Source organism: Eptatretus burgeri, chromosome 1 (genome assembly GCF_056783735.1).
Source record: "Eptatretus burgeri isolate ZD-2024b chromosome 1, Ebu_testis_v1, whole genome shotgun sequence".
In the NCBI taxonomy this organism is placed as follows: domain Eukaryota; kingdom Metazoa; phylum Chordata; class Myxini; order Myxiniformes; family Myxinidae; genus Eptatretus; species Eptatretus burgeri.
The window spans coordinates 114,570,284-114,585,285 of NC_140961.1; the positions used below are offsets into that span (position 1 = coordinate 114,570,284).

Genomic DNA, 15,002 nt, shown 5'->3' on the forward strand with positions numbered 1-15,002 from the left:
ATTCGTCAAAGCAGAATGCTTAGGAATTGGAAAGACACAGGAAGATTGCCCAGAGTATAATACGGACAAACCGTCCCTCAATGTGTGCATCGTATGAGAAACATTCAGTGTTGAAGGTTCAAAGAATAATGTGGGACCCATATTGAACCCATTTCATGATTATTTTGGTTTTAATCATTCAGGTATTCACCTTCATGCTCCACTTACCTTGTACTGTCGTTTTAAACTATCATTTGTGCCAAATTTGAATTACATGTTTAATGTAAATGTGAAAATGGTGGATGCACCCAATTAATTGAATTTCCAGTGGATAAAAAATTTCCATGTTTCATGTGGACAATAAACAAGAATGAAATGAAACGAAAAGCAAACTCTACATAATAAACTCTACATCTCTTCATACTAGATGTCTTTACATAAATGAAAAAAAAAATCAGACCATATACCAAATATGTGAGGCTTCCAGGAAGTAAACCCAATAAAGTTCTAAATGTTACCTGCCATGATTCAAGATCGTTTTTTATGGCACATGTGCCATTTTGGAAAGGGCCGTGATTGTGTTTACAAGATCGGAGGTCATTCATTGCATGTGCGATAACCTGCACAGCGAGATATGTGATGAAAGTTCCACGAAAATCTTGAGTCGACATGCTTTGATCTTTTTCGAGTTTTTCCGACAGACTGCAATAATCAATGAACCTCTCATTCTCTGTATCAGAGCAGTTGGAAAAGCTTTCTGAGTAATTGACCTGCAGTGTTCTGGATGAGCAAAATGTTTCTAGGGATGGGGGGGGGAGTTCAATTGTTTCCATTATTATTAATCACATACAGTAACTATATTATGCTTGACAAAATTAAAATCTGTTTAAAATCTTAAGTGGCTTATCATAAAAAACTGATTGTAAGAAAATTATTAATTGTAATTGAACAAAACCGCTTAACGGCAATTTTGCGATCTCTCGATTTGGTACTTTACCGATGTATTCTGGTATATTTTTCATTCATTTACTTGTGAAAACTTTCCAGAATAAAGGGTGTGACTTTTAAAGGCTTTTGATTTTACTCCATGGTGCTTTTTTTAAGCATATATTTTTGTACACATTTGAATGGCCAGGCATTTTTTTCCCCCAGTGCCATCCCTACATTTGGAGTTCCCACATCCTCCATGATACTTAAATTATAATAAAATGATGATTTTAAAGATCGTTAAAATAAAAAATCCAGTTACATTTAGTGCTGTTGAAGCAGACTTCTACATCACCCTTATACACCACCCAATGAAGCATGCCCGTCCAAGTACTGCAAAACTAGAGGTTCTTGGAAGTATTAAGAAGGTGATTTGTGTTCTGCAGTGTTCACGTATATAATTAAATTTAAATAAAATAAAGATTGCAAAAGTCGTATAAATAAATTAATTCCAGGTTTTACCGTCGACGTAATCGAAAACACCACCCTATCTAACACATTACATTAATTATTCGTGCCTGTTGTTTGTGTCCTTTATGACGTCCTTAAAAACAAAAACTTTCCTGTTTGGAATGATTTTCAATTTTGTTTGCATGTCAGCAAGTAGATAGATTAAAAAAAACACATCTTGCTCCTCTCTGTGCATGTGCAATCAGGACAAATTCAGAGACAAAGTCCTGTTCAATGGCAGACTTGTTTTCAGATTCATGTTCAAAGTATTACATTAAATTTAAATAAGCTGTTCCTCGATCATAATCTGACGATCATAGACTAATAAGACGGACAGACAGACATGAACCAATTGCTTAATCCTGCTTTTTGCTTCGTGTATGCGTAGTAATTAAAAGCCTGTTCAAAAAATTGCATGCAATATCATGAATTTTCAATAGTTTATATTCCAAAAGATCACATATGTGAAATGTTGTCTTTCCTTATATACGAATCATTTACTCAACTTTTGTAAAGGAAAAAACAGAAATTAATTACAGAAAAATAGAAAAATTAATAGAAAAAAAATTAGAAATTAGTATTTTTAAAGTTACAAAAGGAGAAATCTCAAATTACCATTCAGGGTTCTCTTACTAAATGTACATCTTGATCCAACTTGCAAGTGATATTTGTCATTTGTGAAAATATCATGAAGCTGCCTTAAAATATAATCTTTTAAACCAGGTACGGTGCCCTCTTGAAGCTCAAACCCAATAAGTCCATCAAAAACATGCACATAACGTGGATTCTCAATTTGTGGAGAACTTATCCATGAAATACTTCCAACCAAATTTTTTTCAGTTGCATTGTTCAATAGAAACAATTCACCAATATTCATAGCATCTTGGCTGTGTACAACAATGAGTAACACTTGTGCTTTTGTCTCAAAAATTATACGGCCTGAAGCACAAATCAATTGTCACACAATATTCAACACTGACATACATCATCAAGGCAGTTTCATTATATTTTGTAGGGAAATTTGGACGGACCTTCCTCCAGTGGTAATATTTTACAACCCATGCAAAATTCCCATGACATCATTATGACTCAACTACAACGTTTGAACTAGTATCACAATATAATCCCACACCACAATCTCAAACTTGCACCATCATCTCTGACCTTCACACTTCTCTTGTGTTAACAAGTAATATTTTTTCCAATGTTAACAGCACAACTTTGTTGAATCTTTCTTCCTAAGACCGGAAGCCTTGGAAACATTACATTTGCTCAATACAGAAAGAGATCAGGGTGATTGAACAGCCAACCAATGAACCTCCATCCATCCATCCATTGTGACCATACTCTGCGCAGAGCGTTGGTGCTGCCGAAGCAGTCTCGTTGACTATTGGGCACAATCATGGATAGGTCGCCACTCCGACACAGAATACCAGCAAGCTGGCACTCATTTTGCCGACCTCAGGAGGATGACAGACAGTCAACCCTACCTGGTATTAATTCAACAGCAGAGTGGGATTTAAACTCAGGATCCTAGGATCCCAAGCCCACCATCCTAACCATTAAACCAACACCAGGCAGAATGAACTTCGTAGGGCCTTTAACATCTTTTCACCTCACCCCAGCCCAAGTATAATACTTGGCTTCACACTCTAATCAAATATTATAATTAACTCTCATTTTGTGTGACATATGTAGTGTAAATATTTTTGGCCATTCCAACTTGAATTCCTTCCTCCCATTTTATCTTTATTTGCATGATTGCAAATGCCTCCATAAAATTGCAGTTTCATACCTAGACTTTGAAGGCCTTCTAGTTGATAGTTTTGCTGCAGTAATTCACGAAAGGCAACACAGACACCTTCTTGATCTGCCATATTTATAACCTGAGCCATAATATTCCTTCCATATTCATTGTCAACAGTCAATGTCCCAAGGTATGTCCAACCAAACTCTCTTACCAAGAGAAAGATAGCATTTGCTTGATTACTGTCACTTGGATAAGTGCGCAGGAAGTTTGGAAACAGCTTCTTGTCACTAAAGCACTTACAAGATGAACCATGGGCAACCTAAATTAAATCAAAATGAATTCATTTTAGTTTCATCTGCAGGTTAAAGGCACAGAGCATATTCAACTGGAAGGGCACTCTTCGACGTTGCGACATCTCCAGATATGCCTCCACTCGCATTATTACATCATTATACATGCTTCTACCAAGTTTGATTTAAATCCCTGAACTCAGATTCAAAATATTAAATAATTCTGACTGCCAGAGTATGCCTCCGATCAGGTTGAAATTTAAAATATATATTCCACATGACGACTAGATCATAATTGTGACATTTCATGTTGATTGATTAAGTGGTTCAAGATAAATATATTTTTTAAAGATTTTTGTTCAATCCAATAAGGCTTCCAGACTATGTGACCTATTAATTATTCGTGAGCACCCTGGTATCCCCAGGCTTTGGGCACATGTGTTTGAAGGTTCCCCTTGGTCTGTCCAGCCGATAGAGATGATTTTTAAAGGTTTCAGGGTAAATCCAATATGGCTGCCAAACCATGTGACATATGTCATCATCGATGGATAATTTTTTGTTCCACGGGGATAGGCGATCAATCCGATCATACTTATAAAGTTTCCCCTCGATCTGTTCAGCCGTTTCAGAGAAGATTTTTTGAAGGTTTTTATGTTAAAAACAATATGACTGCCGAACCACCTGACTGATGACGTCATCAATACCCCCCATACAACTTATCCCGAGATGACCCTCAAATTTTTTCATACTGATCAGATAAAGCATTTGATGTGTGCAATTATGACATCATGACAAAGCCACCTATAACATCAACAAAAAACATTAAAAACAATGTCACCCACAGTGTGACCCGTATCTTGCCAAAAGGTGACCACGTGTGACTTCTTTAAGGTCACACTGAGGTGAACAGAGCTGCTATCCACCAGGAGCGACTGCTTGAGGAATATCTGCCTACGAGAGATTCCGATGAGAATCGTTCTACAGAGTAACCATGAAAAATATGCGTTTGCCTCATAACATCACCAAATGACGTCATAATGTCTCAAGCTTGACATATCTAGAAAGCACTCATCGAGGTGTTCAATTTGAGGTACTACACGATATGGTTCCTAAAACTTGAAAATTTGACCTTGGGGTCAAATATGTTTGACCTCAGGCGCTAACCATGAAGGTCAAGGCAAATCGCCACCAAAAATTAATCAGCTGAGCGCCAGACCATGAACTATATTCTCATGAAGTTTGAAGACGATCCGATCAAAATTACTCAAAAAATAAGGGTTTCGTCGACTCCCCTGATTTGCGACAAAGTGACCTTGACCTTTGACCTTGACCTTCAAAATTCTGTGCACTGAAAGGGACCTCTATAGGCCTCTGATATGCGAAGTTACAAAAATTTCCAATGATAACTGTGCTCTGCAGAATTTTTTATACGTGATTACAAACAAACAAACAAGCAAACAAACAAACAAAAAAAAACATACAAGCTGACTAACATATCTTGCAAAAACTTCGTTTTGGCAAGATAAAAATCAGACTTGTTTGCCATGGGGAGTAAGTACTTCATATGTGCCAAGTTTCAATTTTTTCCATGTTGCGGTTTCAGCGATACAGAGGTCCAAAGTTTTTCCTTTTTTCCAACATGGCTGCCACACCAGATGGTCTATGACGTCATAATTACTAAAACATTCCACATAAGTAGTTGCACTAATGGTGAAAATTTTGTGTCATCGGAAAAGCAGTGGCAGAGAAAACAGAAAATTAGCATGGACCTTCGTACATAAGTACGTACAACCAAAAAACATAATGCCACTGGTGACTTTGTCAGCAGTGTCATAAAAAGCTTGTTTTGTTTTGCAATCAAATTTCAACTGTGTGTTATTGGAGGTTGTTTGAAGCTATAAACAATATAATTTACGAAAATCAACACAAGTGTATTGTGTTTAACGATGCGTATTTAATACAAAAGAAAAACCTGCAAAACTGAAAAAATGTTCAGCATGGGACTCATAAATTTTGCAATTTCTGAAGCAAATGGCCCAACCACCATGTTGGAAGAACATGTATACTTTGAAACATCACATGATATCACATTCTTTTCCAAGTACTTGAAGATGCTTTGTGAGACTTTTGGTAGAGAAAAGCAAGTATCATAAATGTTAAATGCTAATGTGATATTTGGTAGTAGAGCAGGATCATGATTGATTTTCGCAATCGAAAACATCATTGTCAAAACCCAATGTATTGCTCGCCACTGTATCCTGAAAAAATATGGACAAGATTCGTTTTTTTGATGAGGTTCTGGGATAAAGTAAAGTGTCTTTGGATTGGATGCTTTCACAAAATGTTTCTGGGGATAGAGGTGGGGGACCTCACCTCATTCCACCCTCACCTCCACCCCCATAACCATTTGGTTAATCATGCATTTTAAGCTGAAAGTTTGTTTTGTTAATTTATTTATTTTTATTACTGACGGTGTAAGAATGAAATACTTACCAGGAGTAAACTTCTCTCAACTGAAGAAGGCAAAAGGTTAAACAGCAAAAATAAAACAGATAAAATTATGGCAGAAATTTCCTATTAATATCAAGATGTAAGTATTTCTGTTTCGTGTGTTAAATTTGTGGGGGTTGGATGAGGGCTCAGTTATTAAAATAAAGGCATAGACCCACATTTGTGTTTCTATAGTTTTAGGACAACATGAACTCTATAATAAATGTTTGTAGATAGATACAAGTCAGCCTGTTTGTTCAAGAGCCAGTAGATGTTGTTGTAACTTTTATCAGAGAGAAAGGTTAAGTGCTATGGTCATGTTCTCTCTGTTTTGGGGTCCAGGCAAACTAGGTGAATGGTGGTGGAGGCATGTGGCTATAGAGCAGTCTGGGCTTGGAGGTAGGGTGGGGGGAAGTGGGCACTGTGCTTCATCTCAAACATGCCCTCCCACTGTCTGGTGGGCAGTGTTGTTTAAGTGGAAAGTGTCGAGATTGGCCCAACAGCTGTATTTGGTTGATTGGGTGATGCTGGACATTACTACTAGTCTCGGGATCATTGATTGGTGAGGGGGAGATGTGTCCGTGCCATGAGAAATGTCCCTGACAGCTTTTAAAATGATAGAAAGAGTGGAGTCTTTGAGCTGTCAGTGTTGAGTGTCTTCTTAGAGCTGTCTGTCTGTCTCTCTCTAAGACTAAATTGGCACAATTAAAATCTTGATAACCGACTGGATTGGACCTCGTTCGGAGTGCAAAGTGCATTCTCTGCTCGGGTACGTTTTCAACTAAATTGCCATAAGTGTGGTCATTCATGGAGTTGATGTTCAGTATTGACATCACCTGCTGTTGCGATTGTGGTCAAAGCAGTTGATGTCGGGGCTGTACTTGTGACAATACTTACCAGGAGTAAAGTCCTCCAAACTGAAGGCAAGAAGTTGAAAAGCAAAAATAAGACAAATTAAAACTGGTAAACCAGTAATCCCGGGCTTCAAGGCGTGCCTCCGTTTTAAGAAGTTTCAACACCATCACCCTGTCACATGATGTGGGTTTTCCGAGTTAGAAAGTTAGTTCAAGTCTGCAATGTGGCCCAGCTACAGGGTCCCTCAAGTTATATCGATGAAGGATTGAAAAGCCCATAGCAATACATGATAGAGAAAGAAACTTCACATTGGACAAATCGAGGCTGGACAAATTTTCAAGTCCCCAAAAAAGTCCAATAACTCCACATTTGCATATTAATGTAAATGGCGAACTTGTAGAACGTGAAAATATCTTCCAGAATTTATGGTCACTTTTTGTCTATCTTCTTTGGTTTTCATTTTACGACATGTCAAAAATGGGTGATTTTAAACTTTGGGGGGCTCTGGGGCCTCACTGGGGTAAAATACAGACATAGCGTAAACATATTTGGAGTCCCATCTTCAAGGCCTATCAGAATCTGTCATTAAATCTTTTCAAATCGCATTTGCATATTTGGCATATTTAATGAGGCGAATCGGCATCATTTTAATCATATAAATTATGCAACGATTTCGACGAAATTAACAACTTAACATTCCAATGGAACCTTGCAAATGTGTGCAAAAGTTTGAGGCTGTTGTATTACCCCTTCTGGAGAAGAAGATGTTTTTAGGTTTTGGAGAAAATCCAATATGGCCGCCATACCACGTGACCTACGTCATCAAAATTTTCATAGTATAAACTTCAGGTGGAGAGTTATTAAATGGATAAGTTTCATTGAATTTCATCCAAGCGTTGTTTTTATTTTATGACATTTCAAAAATGGGTCATTTTCAACTTTGGGGGGCGCTGGGGGCTCACTGGGGTCAAATACAGACATAGTATAAATATATTGGGAGTCCCCTGTTTATGTGCTATCTAAATTTGTCATTAAATTTTTTCAACTCTCATTTGCATATTTTGCATATTTAATGAGGTGAATCGGCATCATTTTAAATCATATAAATTAAATAACGATTTCGACCAAATTAACATTAACATTACCATGGAACTTCGCAAATGTGTGCAAAAGATTGAGGCTGTCAGATTAACCCTTCTGGAGAAGAAGATGTTTTTAGGTTTTGTAGAAAATCCAATATGGCCGCCATACCACGTGACCTACGTCATCAAAATTTTCAAAGTATAAACTTCAGGTGGAGAGTTATTAAATGGATAAGTTTCATTGAATTTCATCTAAGCGTTGTTTTCATTTTATGACATTTCAAAAATTGGTCATTTTAAACTTTGGGGGGCTCTGGGGGCTCACTGGGGTCAAATACAGACATCGTATAAATATATTGGGAGTCCGCTGTTTATGTCCTATCTAAATCTGTCATTATATTTTTTCAACTCTCATTTGCATATTTTGCATATTTAATGAGGCGAATCGGCATCATTTAAAATCATATAAATTAAATAACGATTTTGACTAAATTAACAACTTTACATTACCATGGAATAGTGGACATGTGTGCAAAAGCTTGAGGCTGTCGGATTATCCCTTCTGGAGAAGACGATGTTTTTAGGTTTTGGAGAAAATCCAATATGGCCGCCATACTACGTGACCTACGTCATCAAAATTTTTAAAGTATAAACTTCAGGTGGAGAGTTATCAAGTGTATAAGTTTCATTGAATTTAATCCAAGCGTTGTTTTCATTTTATGACATTTCAAAAATGGGTCATTTTCAACTTTGGGGGGCACTGGGGGCTCACTGGGGTCAAATACAGACATAGTATAACTATATTGGGAGTCCCCTGTTTATGTGCTATCTAAATTTGTCATTAAATTTTTTGAACTCTCATTTGCATATTTTGCATATTTAATGAGGCGACTCTGCATCATTTTAAATCATATTAATTATGTAACGATTTCGACCAAATTATCAAGTTAACATTAGCATGGAACAATGCAAATGCGTGCAAAAGTTTGAGGCTGTCTTGTTGTCCGTTCTGGAGAAGAAGATGTTTTTTAGGTTTTGGATAAAATCCAATATGTCCGCCACACCACGTGACCGACGTCATCAAATGTTTCAGAGTATAAACTTCAGGTGGTGAGTAATTATCCTGGTAAGTTTCGTTGAATTTAATCCGACAGTTTTCCCTCCAGATCCGCCACAAAATCGGTCAGTAGAACATAAAACGCCTTTAATAATAATAATAATAATACGAACGATTTCAATAGAGCTTCAGCCATGCTTGAAGCCCTAATAATATTATGGCAGAAGAAATTCTGTGTCGTTTTTTTGTTGTTTGTTTTTTTTTATAGAAGATAAAGGATCATGGAAGAGCAAGAACATAGAACGGATTAGGATGCAACAGATGAAAAGGTAGAGGTGAGGGGGCCGGAGGGACCAACAGCCAACAAGGTTGAAGAACAAAATAGAGGGAGAATTGGACAAATAATGGGGGTGGGGAGTAATGAGGGTAAGGGTAGGGCACATGGGGTGTACAAGATGGATAGAGAAGCAAACTTTTTGGAGGGAAAAACTGGAATTTTGGAAGGAGGTGAACTTGAGGATTGGGGGGTAAGGGTGGAGTTTATGGGGATACAAAAGGTCATGGTTTTCAACGGGGGATGATCTGAGATGGTGGTAAACAGCTGTCTTTAAAGACATAAATGGGAGAATGAGATTCAAGAGAATGTGGAAGTTGATTCCACAGACATGGAAAAATAGGAACAAATTAGTGGAGGTGAACAGATATTCTGGATTTTTGGAGTTTCACCAGAAGAGGATTGATGGTGGACCACATGCATCCTACAGAAATCTAGGAGGGACAGAACATGCAAAAAGCAGAGGGTGCAAAACCAAAAAGGAGGTGGTAAAAGACAAAGACCACTGACCTATCTGTGATGGGAAAGTGATAGGCCCATCGACTCAGCTTCACTGCAGGATATTACATTAATCATAAAGGCCTTGGTTTCCATGGCGTCAAGCTAAGCAAGGTGTGAGTCAGGGTTGCCAGTGCAGTTGGGAGAGCAGTACTCCATCAAGCAGCAGATGAAGGACTTGAAGGTAGACAGGAGAGCAGGTGTGCCAAACAAGGACTTTGTACGATGCAGGATGTCCAGTTGGTGACTGGCTCTGGAGGCGAACTTAGAAATGTGGTATCACAATGCAGAAGGCATTGTTGTCACATTGCAGGTAAAACTGGTTATTGACAGAATGTGTATTAATCACCATGATGGGCCTGGAACTGTGGTATTACAAGACACAGATCGGAGTTGAGCTACATATAAATCAAGGGAGATTCATAGAGAGCAGATGGTATGGGGCACTATGTTGTGCCGTTTATCCAAAACGATGGTGAAACATGTCCACATCTCTGCTCCTTCGACTGGTGGTGGCAAAATGAACCCACAATTATGGCTTTTAAAAAAGGCTAATAACAATCACGAAAAGCTTCTACCTAGTATGCATGAGCCTTGGGGAGTAACTGCTGAAATCTATCTACCTGTGTTCTTCCGGACATCATTGATCTGTGTTCCTTTCTCTTTCACATCTCTCTCCAGTCTTTTAAACTTTCTACTTTTTCACATTTCTCGATATCATGCTAATTCTTGCCTTTTCTTTTTGTTCATTTTCCTCTCTTTTACGCTTAGTTTCTCTCTTCGTTTATCTATCTGTCAAGGGAGAAGTAAAAAAAAATTGTAAGGCTCATGTGGCTGTGCCTGGATGAGTTTGAGGGTAGAGGAATAACAAATGAAACCCAAATCACATTCAGGTTTCTCCTGATGTCTCCATCTTTGCTCTTTGCTTCTTCAGCTTCCTTCTGATAACTCCAATGCAGTATTTGGTCTTTCATTTGATAACTGATTATTTATGCACAAGAATAAATTGCATTCCCTCCTTTTGGCAAAGGCCAAATTAATCCAATCTTACATTGTATAAATTTCATGAAACAAAACAAGTTTTACGAGCTTAAAGTGCAATCTTACGTGGTACAAATTCTTGGAGAAGGAGGTTCTTTCAAAGACAAAAACGATGGCTCTTTGTAGATGTGAACAGGAAAAAATCCACCAATATTTATATCACCATTGCAAGACATGCACTGAAGCCCACTCTTATCTCTCTCTGGGATGGTCAGGCAAGTGACAACGGGCAAATTCAAACACATCCACAGAACAAAAAACATTTCCTAACAACAATGTAGAAAGGTATTGTAAAAGATTAATATATGTCAGTGCATCACAGTGTTATAAATTTAATGACTGGTTGCAGAAAGTATAATGTCATTTTTGAAAGAAGATTTGTGAGACATTTGCTACAATCTTAATTTTCCTAAAAATAGCCAGTTATTAAATACCAAATGTGCTCTTCAACCAAAACAAAATTAAAAATGGGAGTATTTGCAATAAATGTATCAGTATATGCCATTGACTGCCATCACCCTAAAACAAAGCACCCACTCTTCATCCCTTTTATCCCCTTTGGATACTTTCAAATATCTTGAAGTGCTTGTAAGGGTCCTGTCACACCTTGACGTTTTAGCCAGCGTATAGCAACGTATCAAAATGTATGTAAAACGCTGGCGTACGCTGAACCATTGATGTTTTTTTCAGTTTTGGGCATATTCATAACGAGTTGGACGTATGCATAACGTATTAGTAATTTACACAGAACATTTCTATAACTTATAGATAACTTGTATCAATGAATGCTTAGCGTGTTGTCGGCATTCACAACCTATGCCCAACGGTAGTCTAACTTATGCATAGTGCGCGGCAGCGTATCACCGATGATCACGTGGCATAGCCTATTAAAAGGCTGCCGCTCAACGATTTAAATCATAACCGCACTAGAAATCGAAGTGCCAACATCACCGTCATGCCAAAGAAAGAAAAGAAAAAAACAAAAAAAAAACCATGGAGTCTGGAACACTGACGCGAACCATTACCTCGACGTGTTTCGACTGATGAGTAACTTACAAGTAACGTGTGTCGACGTGTGTCAACGATCGCGTAACGTGCCTGCAACTTATGGCCAGCGTATGCGGAACGTGCGAGTCATACGCTGGCATATGTCGAAAAATTTTGAGCATGCTAAAAATTTGTCGACGAGCTTGGCGTACTACGACGTATGCCAGCATGCTTCAGCATGCTCTTAACGTATACAAGACTTACCCATAACGTATTCGACGTGTGCCAGCGTATTCGCCAAATTTTTCATACGTCGGCATACGCTGGCTAAACGTCAAGGTGTGACAGGGCCTAAAGACTGGACTCCACCTGAAAAATGTTTTTGGAGGTGCAGTTATGCCATCACTACAAATTTTGTGGATTACCATTGTGGAGATTTTTTTGCAATACAAGTTTGAGATTTATATCTTTACTTCAGATCTTTGACAATAACTTTGTAATGGCTTGATTGGTTTTCCTTCAATAATGGCATGAATGGGCTATATCAGGAAAACAATTGTGGACTGGAAAATGCATATTTCATACTGCTAACAAGACTCCAGAAAACAAGTGAAAACATTTCTACCACAAATTAAAAACCATATTCCAAGGTTCTGAAATAAATAGGCCAAAAGTAATTGAATTATTTTAAACTAATGTCAAAAGTATAATTGATTTTAAGAAATCAAAAGTAATACCGAGTGATTATTGGGGTGATGGTGGAGAAATGAGAGTCTCTGTCACTATAAAGAGCACAATATAGTCATGCTGTGCACAATAATATAGCCTCTCCCATTCAAACTCATACTGTCTGCCTTCACACACTGATTGTATCAACTGAAGATAGGGGTACAAGGCGAATTGGTCGCACCTTCAAACTACCTTGCTCACCTGCTTTGCAGTCGAGGATATTTAACGAAGGTGAAAGGTACAATCCATGAAAGAAAATCTTATTTTTAACGTTTTGTTTTCTTACAAATATACACTGACAACAAATGTCAGTGTCGACTTATAACATGAAAATGGTACAAAAATGGTTGAGGAATAATTGGAATGCAGTCATCCACTGCACAAGGAACATGAAGCTTAGCGGGATATTGTAATTGTCCAGTTAGTTTGTCTGTTTGTGTGTCTGTCTGTCTGTCTGTCTGTCTGTCTGTCTGTCTGTCTGTCTGTCTGTCTGTCTGTCTGTCTGTCTGTCTGTCTGTCTGTTAGCAACATTATGGCAAAACGGCTTTAGCAAACACTATTAAATTTAATCAACAGGTGGGCAATGAACCTTGGACGACCCCATTAACTTTTGGGTCCAACTGGATCAAAGGTCAAGGTCATGAAAAGATCAAAATCGTTTTTCGCTCATAACTTCGTCAAAAATGATCTGATTTACTTCAAACTAAGCTTATAGTGAACCTTATTTAGGCCATGGGCCAGATATGGTCCACGTGCACCCCCCCCCCCACCCCACAACCCTTCGACCCCATACTTTTCTGAAGCCTTAGGGTCCCCTGAGCATGAATTCAACTGGTAACAGTGAATAAACTGGGACTCACTATCCATTTTCCAACCATATCTGACGGTACCCTCAAAATGTGAACTTTTCCTCAGTTTCGCACATAAAAAATCCCCTGACTGATAAGATCTCTGCAGTTGCCCAATAAGCATTAATATTAACAAATTATATATCAAATGAAAGATTATCACATGCAGATTTTCAAAATACAATCATCTGTCAAATTTAATAGTGTTATGTTTGTCCCAAGAAGTGATGAAGAGGAGTACCTCGCTTTTCCTTTTGACAACTCAGATATCTGAAATAATAACGGATATTCATGCTCATTTTACCTGACACAAACAAATAAATATTTCTATGATATCACAAATTTTACTACCTTTATATTGATACCAAAATTGGCCCACAACAACTAAAGATGTACCAGGTATTACGTCTTAAACATTTGTACATCACTGTTGCAACACCCAACATGTAGTCACCAGTAAGACGTAAGACTGAGAAAATATTCCTTACTTCACATAAAGAATATAAATTATCAGTTTATTTGAGAAAAAAAATTTAAGCTTATTATGTCATGTCCACAAAATGTCTTTGTGCATGGATTACGCATAATATTCATTATCGCTGTCGTCATCACTCTCCAATGCCTGCTCTATATCATCAAATGCATCCATATCTGAATCCTCATCAGAGTCAGTGTCGTCAGGTGTGACTTCCAGCAATGTCAGCAGTTGCCGTGGGAGGACATCTCCTTCATACCATAAAGGATCAATGTTACCATCCTTTTCCTCCCAACCATGTCCCTCTATGACCCGTTTAGTGACTGGCCTTCAGAATCTGTGGTTGTGGAATATGTGCGGTCTTCCAAATCTGTACTTACTAGTTTACTCTCCGAATGTGCTGGGTAAGAGCTCGCTTACAAGGTGGTAAGTTAGCCATATCCACATTCCAGTCATTAACCATCCCATAACGGAGTACAAAACTGTACAAGAATGCTTGTGTGCTGCTGAAGAGGCCACCAGAGAAGTTGGACAGCTTATGTCATTACTACATTTGACTTGGGAGTTTGCATGAAGGCCGACCCATTAGTGTGGAACTCACCAGACAAGTATGAGAGCCACATAATTCTAGTTGGCACATTCCACCTCGTATGCGCTTATATGAAGATGATTGCCAAAAAGATGGCTGGGTCTGGGTTAGCAGATGGTCTCCTAGAAGCAGGACTAATCAGTGGAGGATCTTTGGGTGGTGTGATGTCGGGGAGGCACTACGACAGAGCCCTACATTGTCACAAGATTATGTTGGAATGTCTTGAAAGATTGCTCATAGAGGAGTACCTCAAAGATAAAAGCACTGATGATCTGTTTTCTCCTTTCTCTGATGAATCATCAGATAAGCTACGTGCCCTACTAGATTCCCACAGCCAAGATATTTGAATGCTGTCTTGATGGACAACTCCATTGTCCAATTCATAGAGCAGTATGCAGAATTAAAAAAAGGAGTCGCAAATGGACGTTTGGGGAAGACTGCCCAGCTGTGGTTGTCATACATGGACCATGTCTGTTTAATTCAATCACACCTTGAAGCCGTAAAGACAAACAACTTTCTTTTGTATGCTGCATCCATCATTCGCATGACGTCTCTCTTCTT

At 38.2% G+C, this 15,002-nt stretch overlaps 1 long non-coding RNA gene across 1 annotated transcript in view; it reads left to right on the forward strand.

The window, feature by feature from the left end:
* The window catches only part of LOC147035221 (uncharacterized), a 59,548-nt gene that overhangs the window by 23,842 nt on the left and 20,704 nt on the right, over positions 1–15,002 (forward strand). The gene's annotated exons all lie outside the window — the stretch shown is intronic.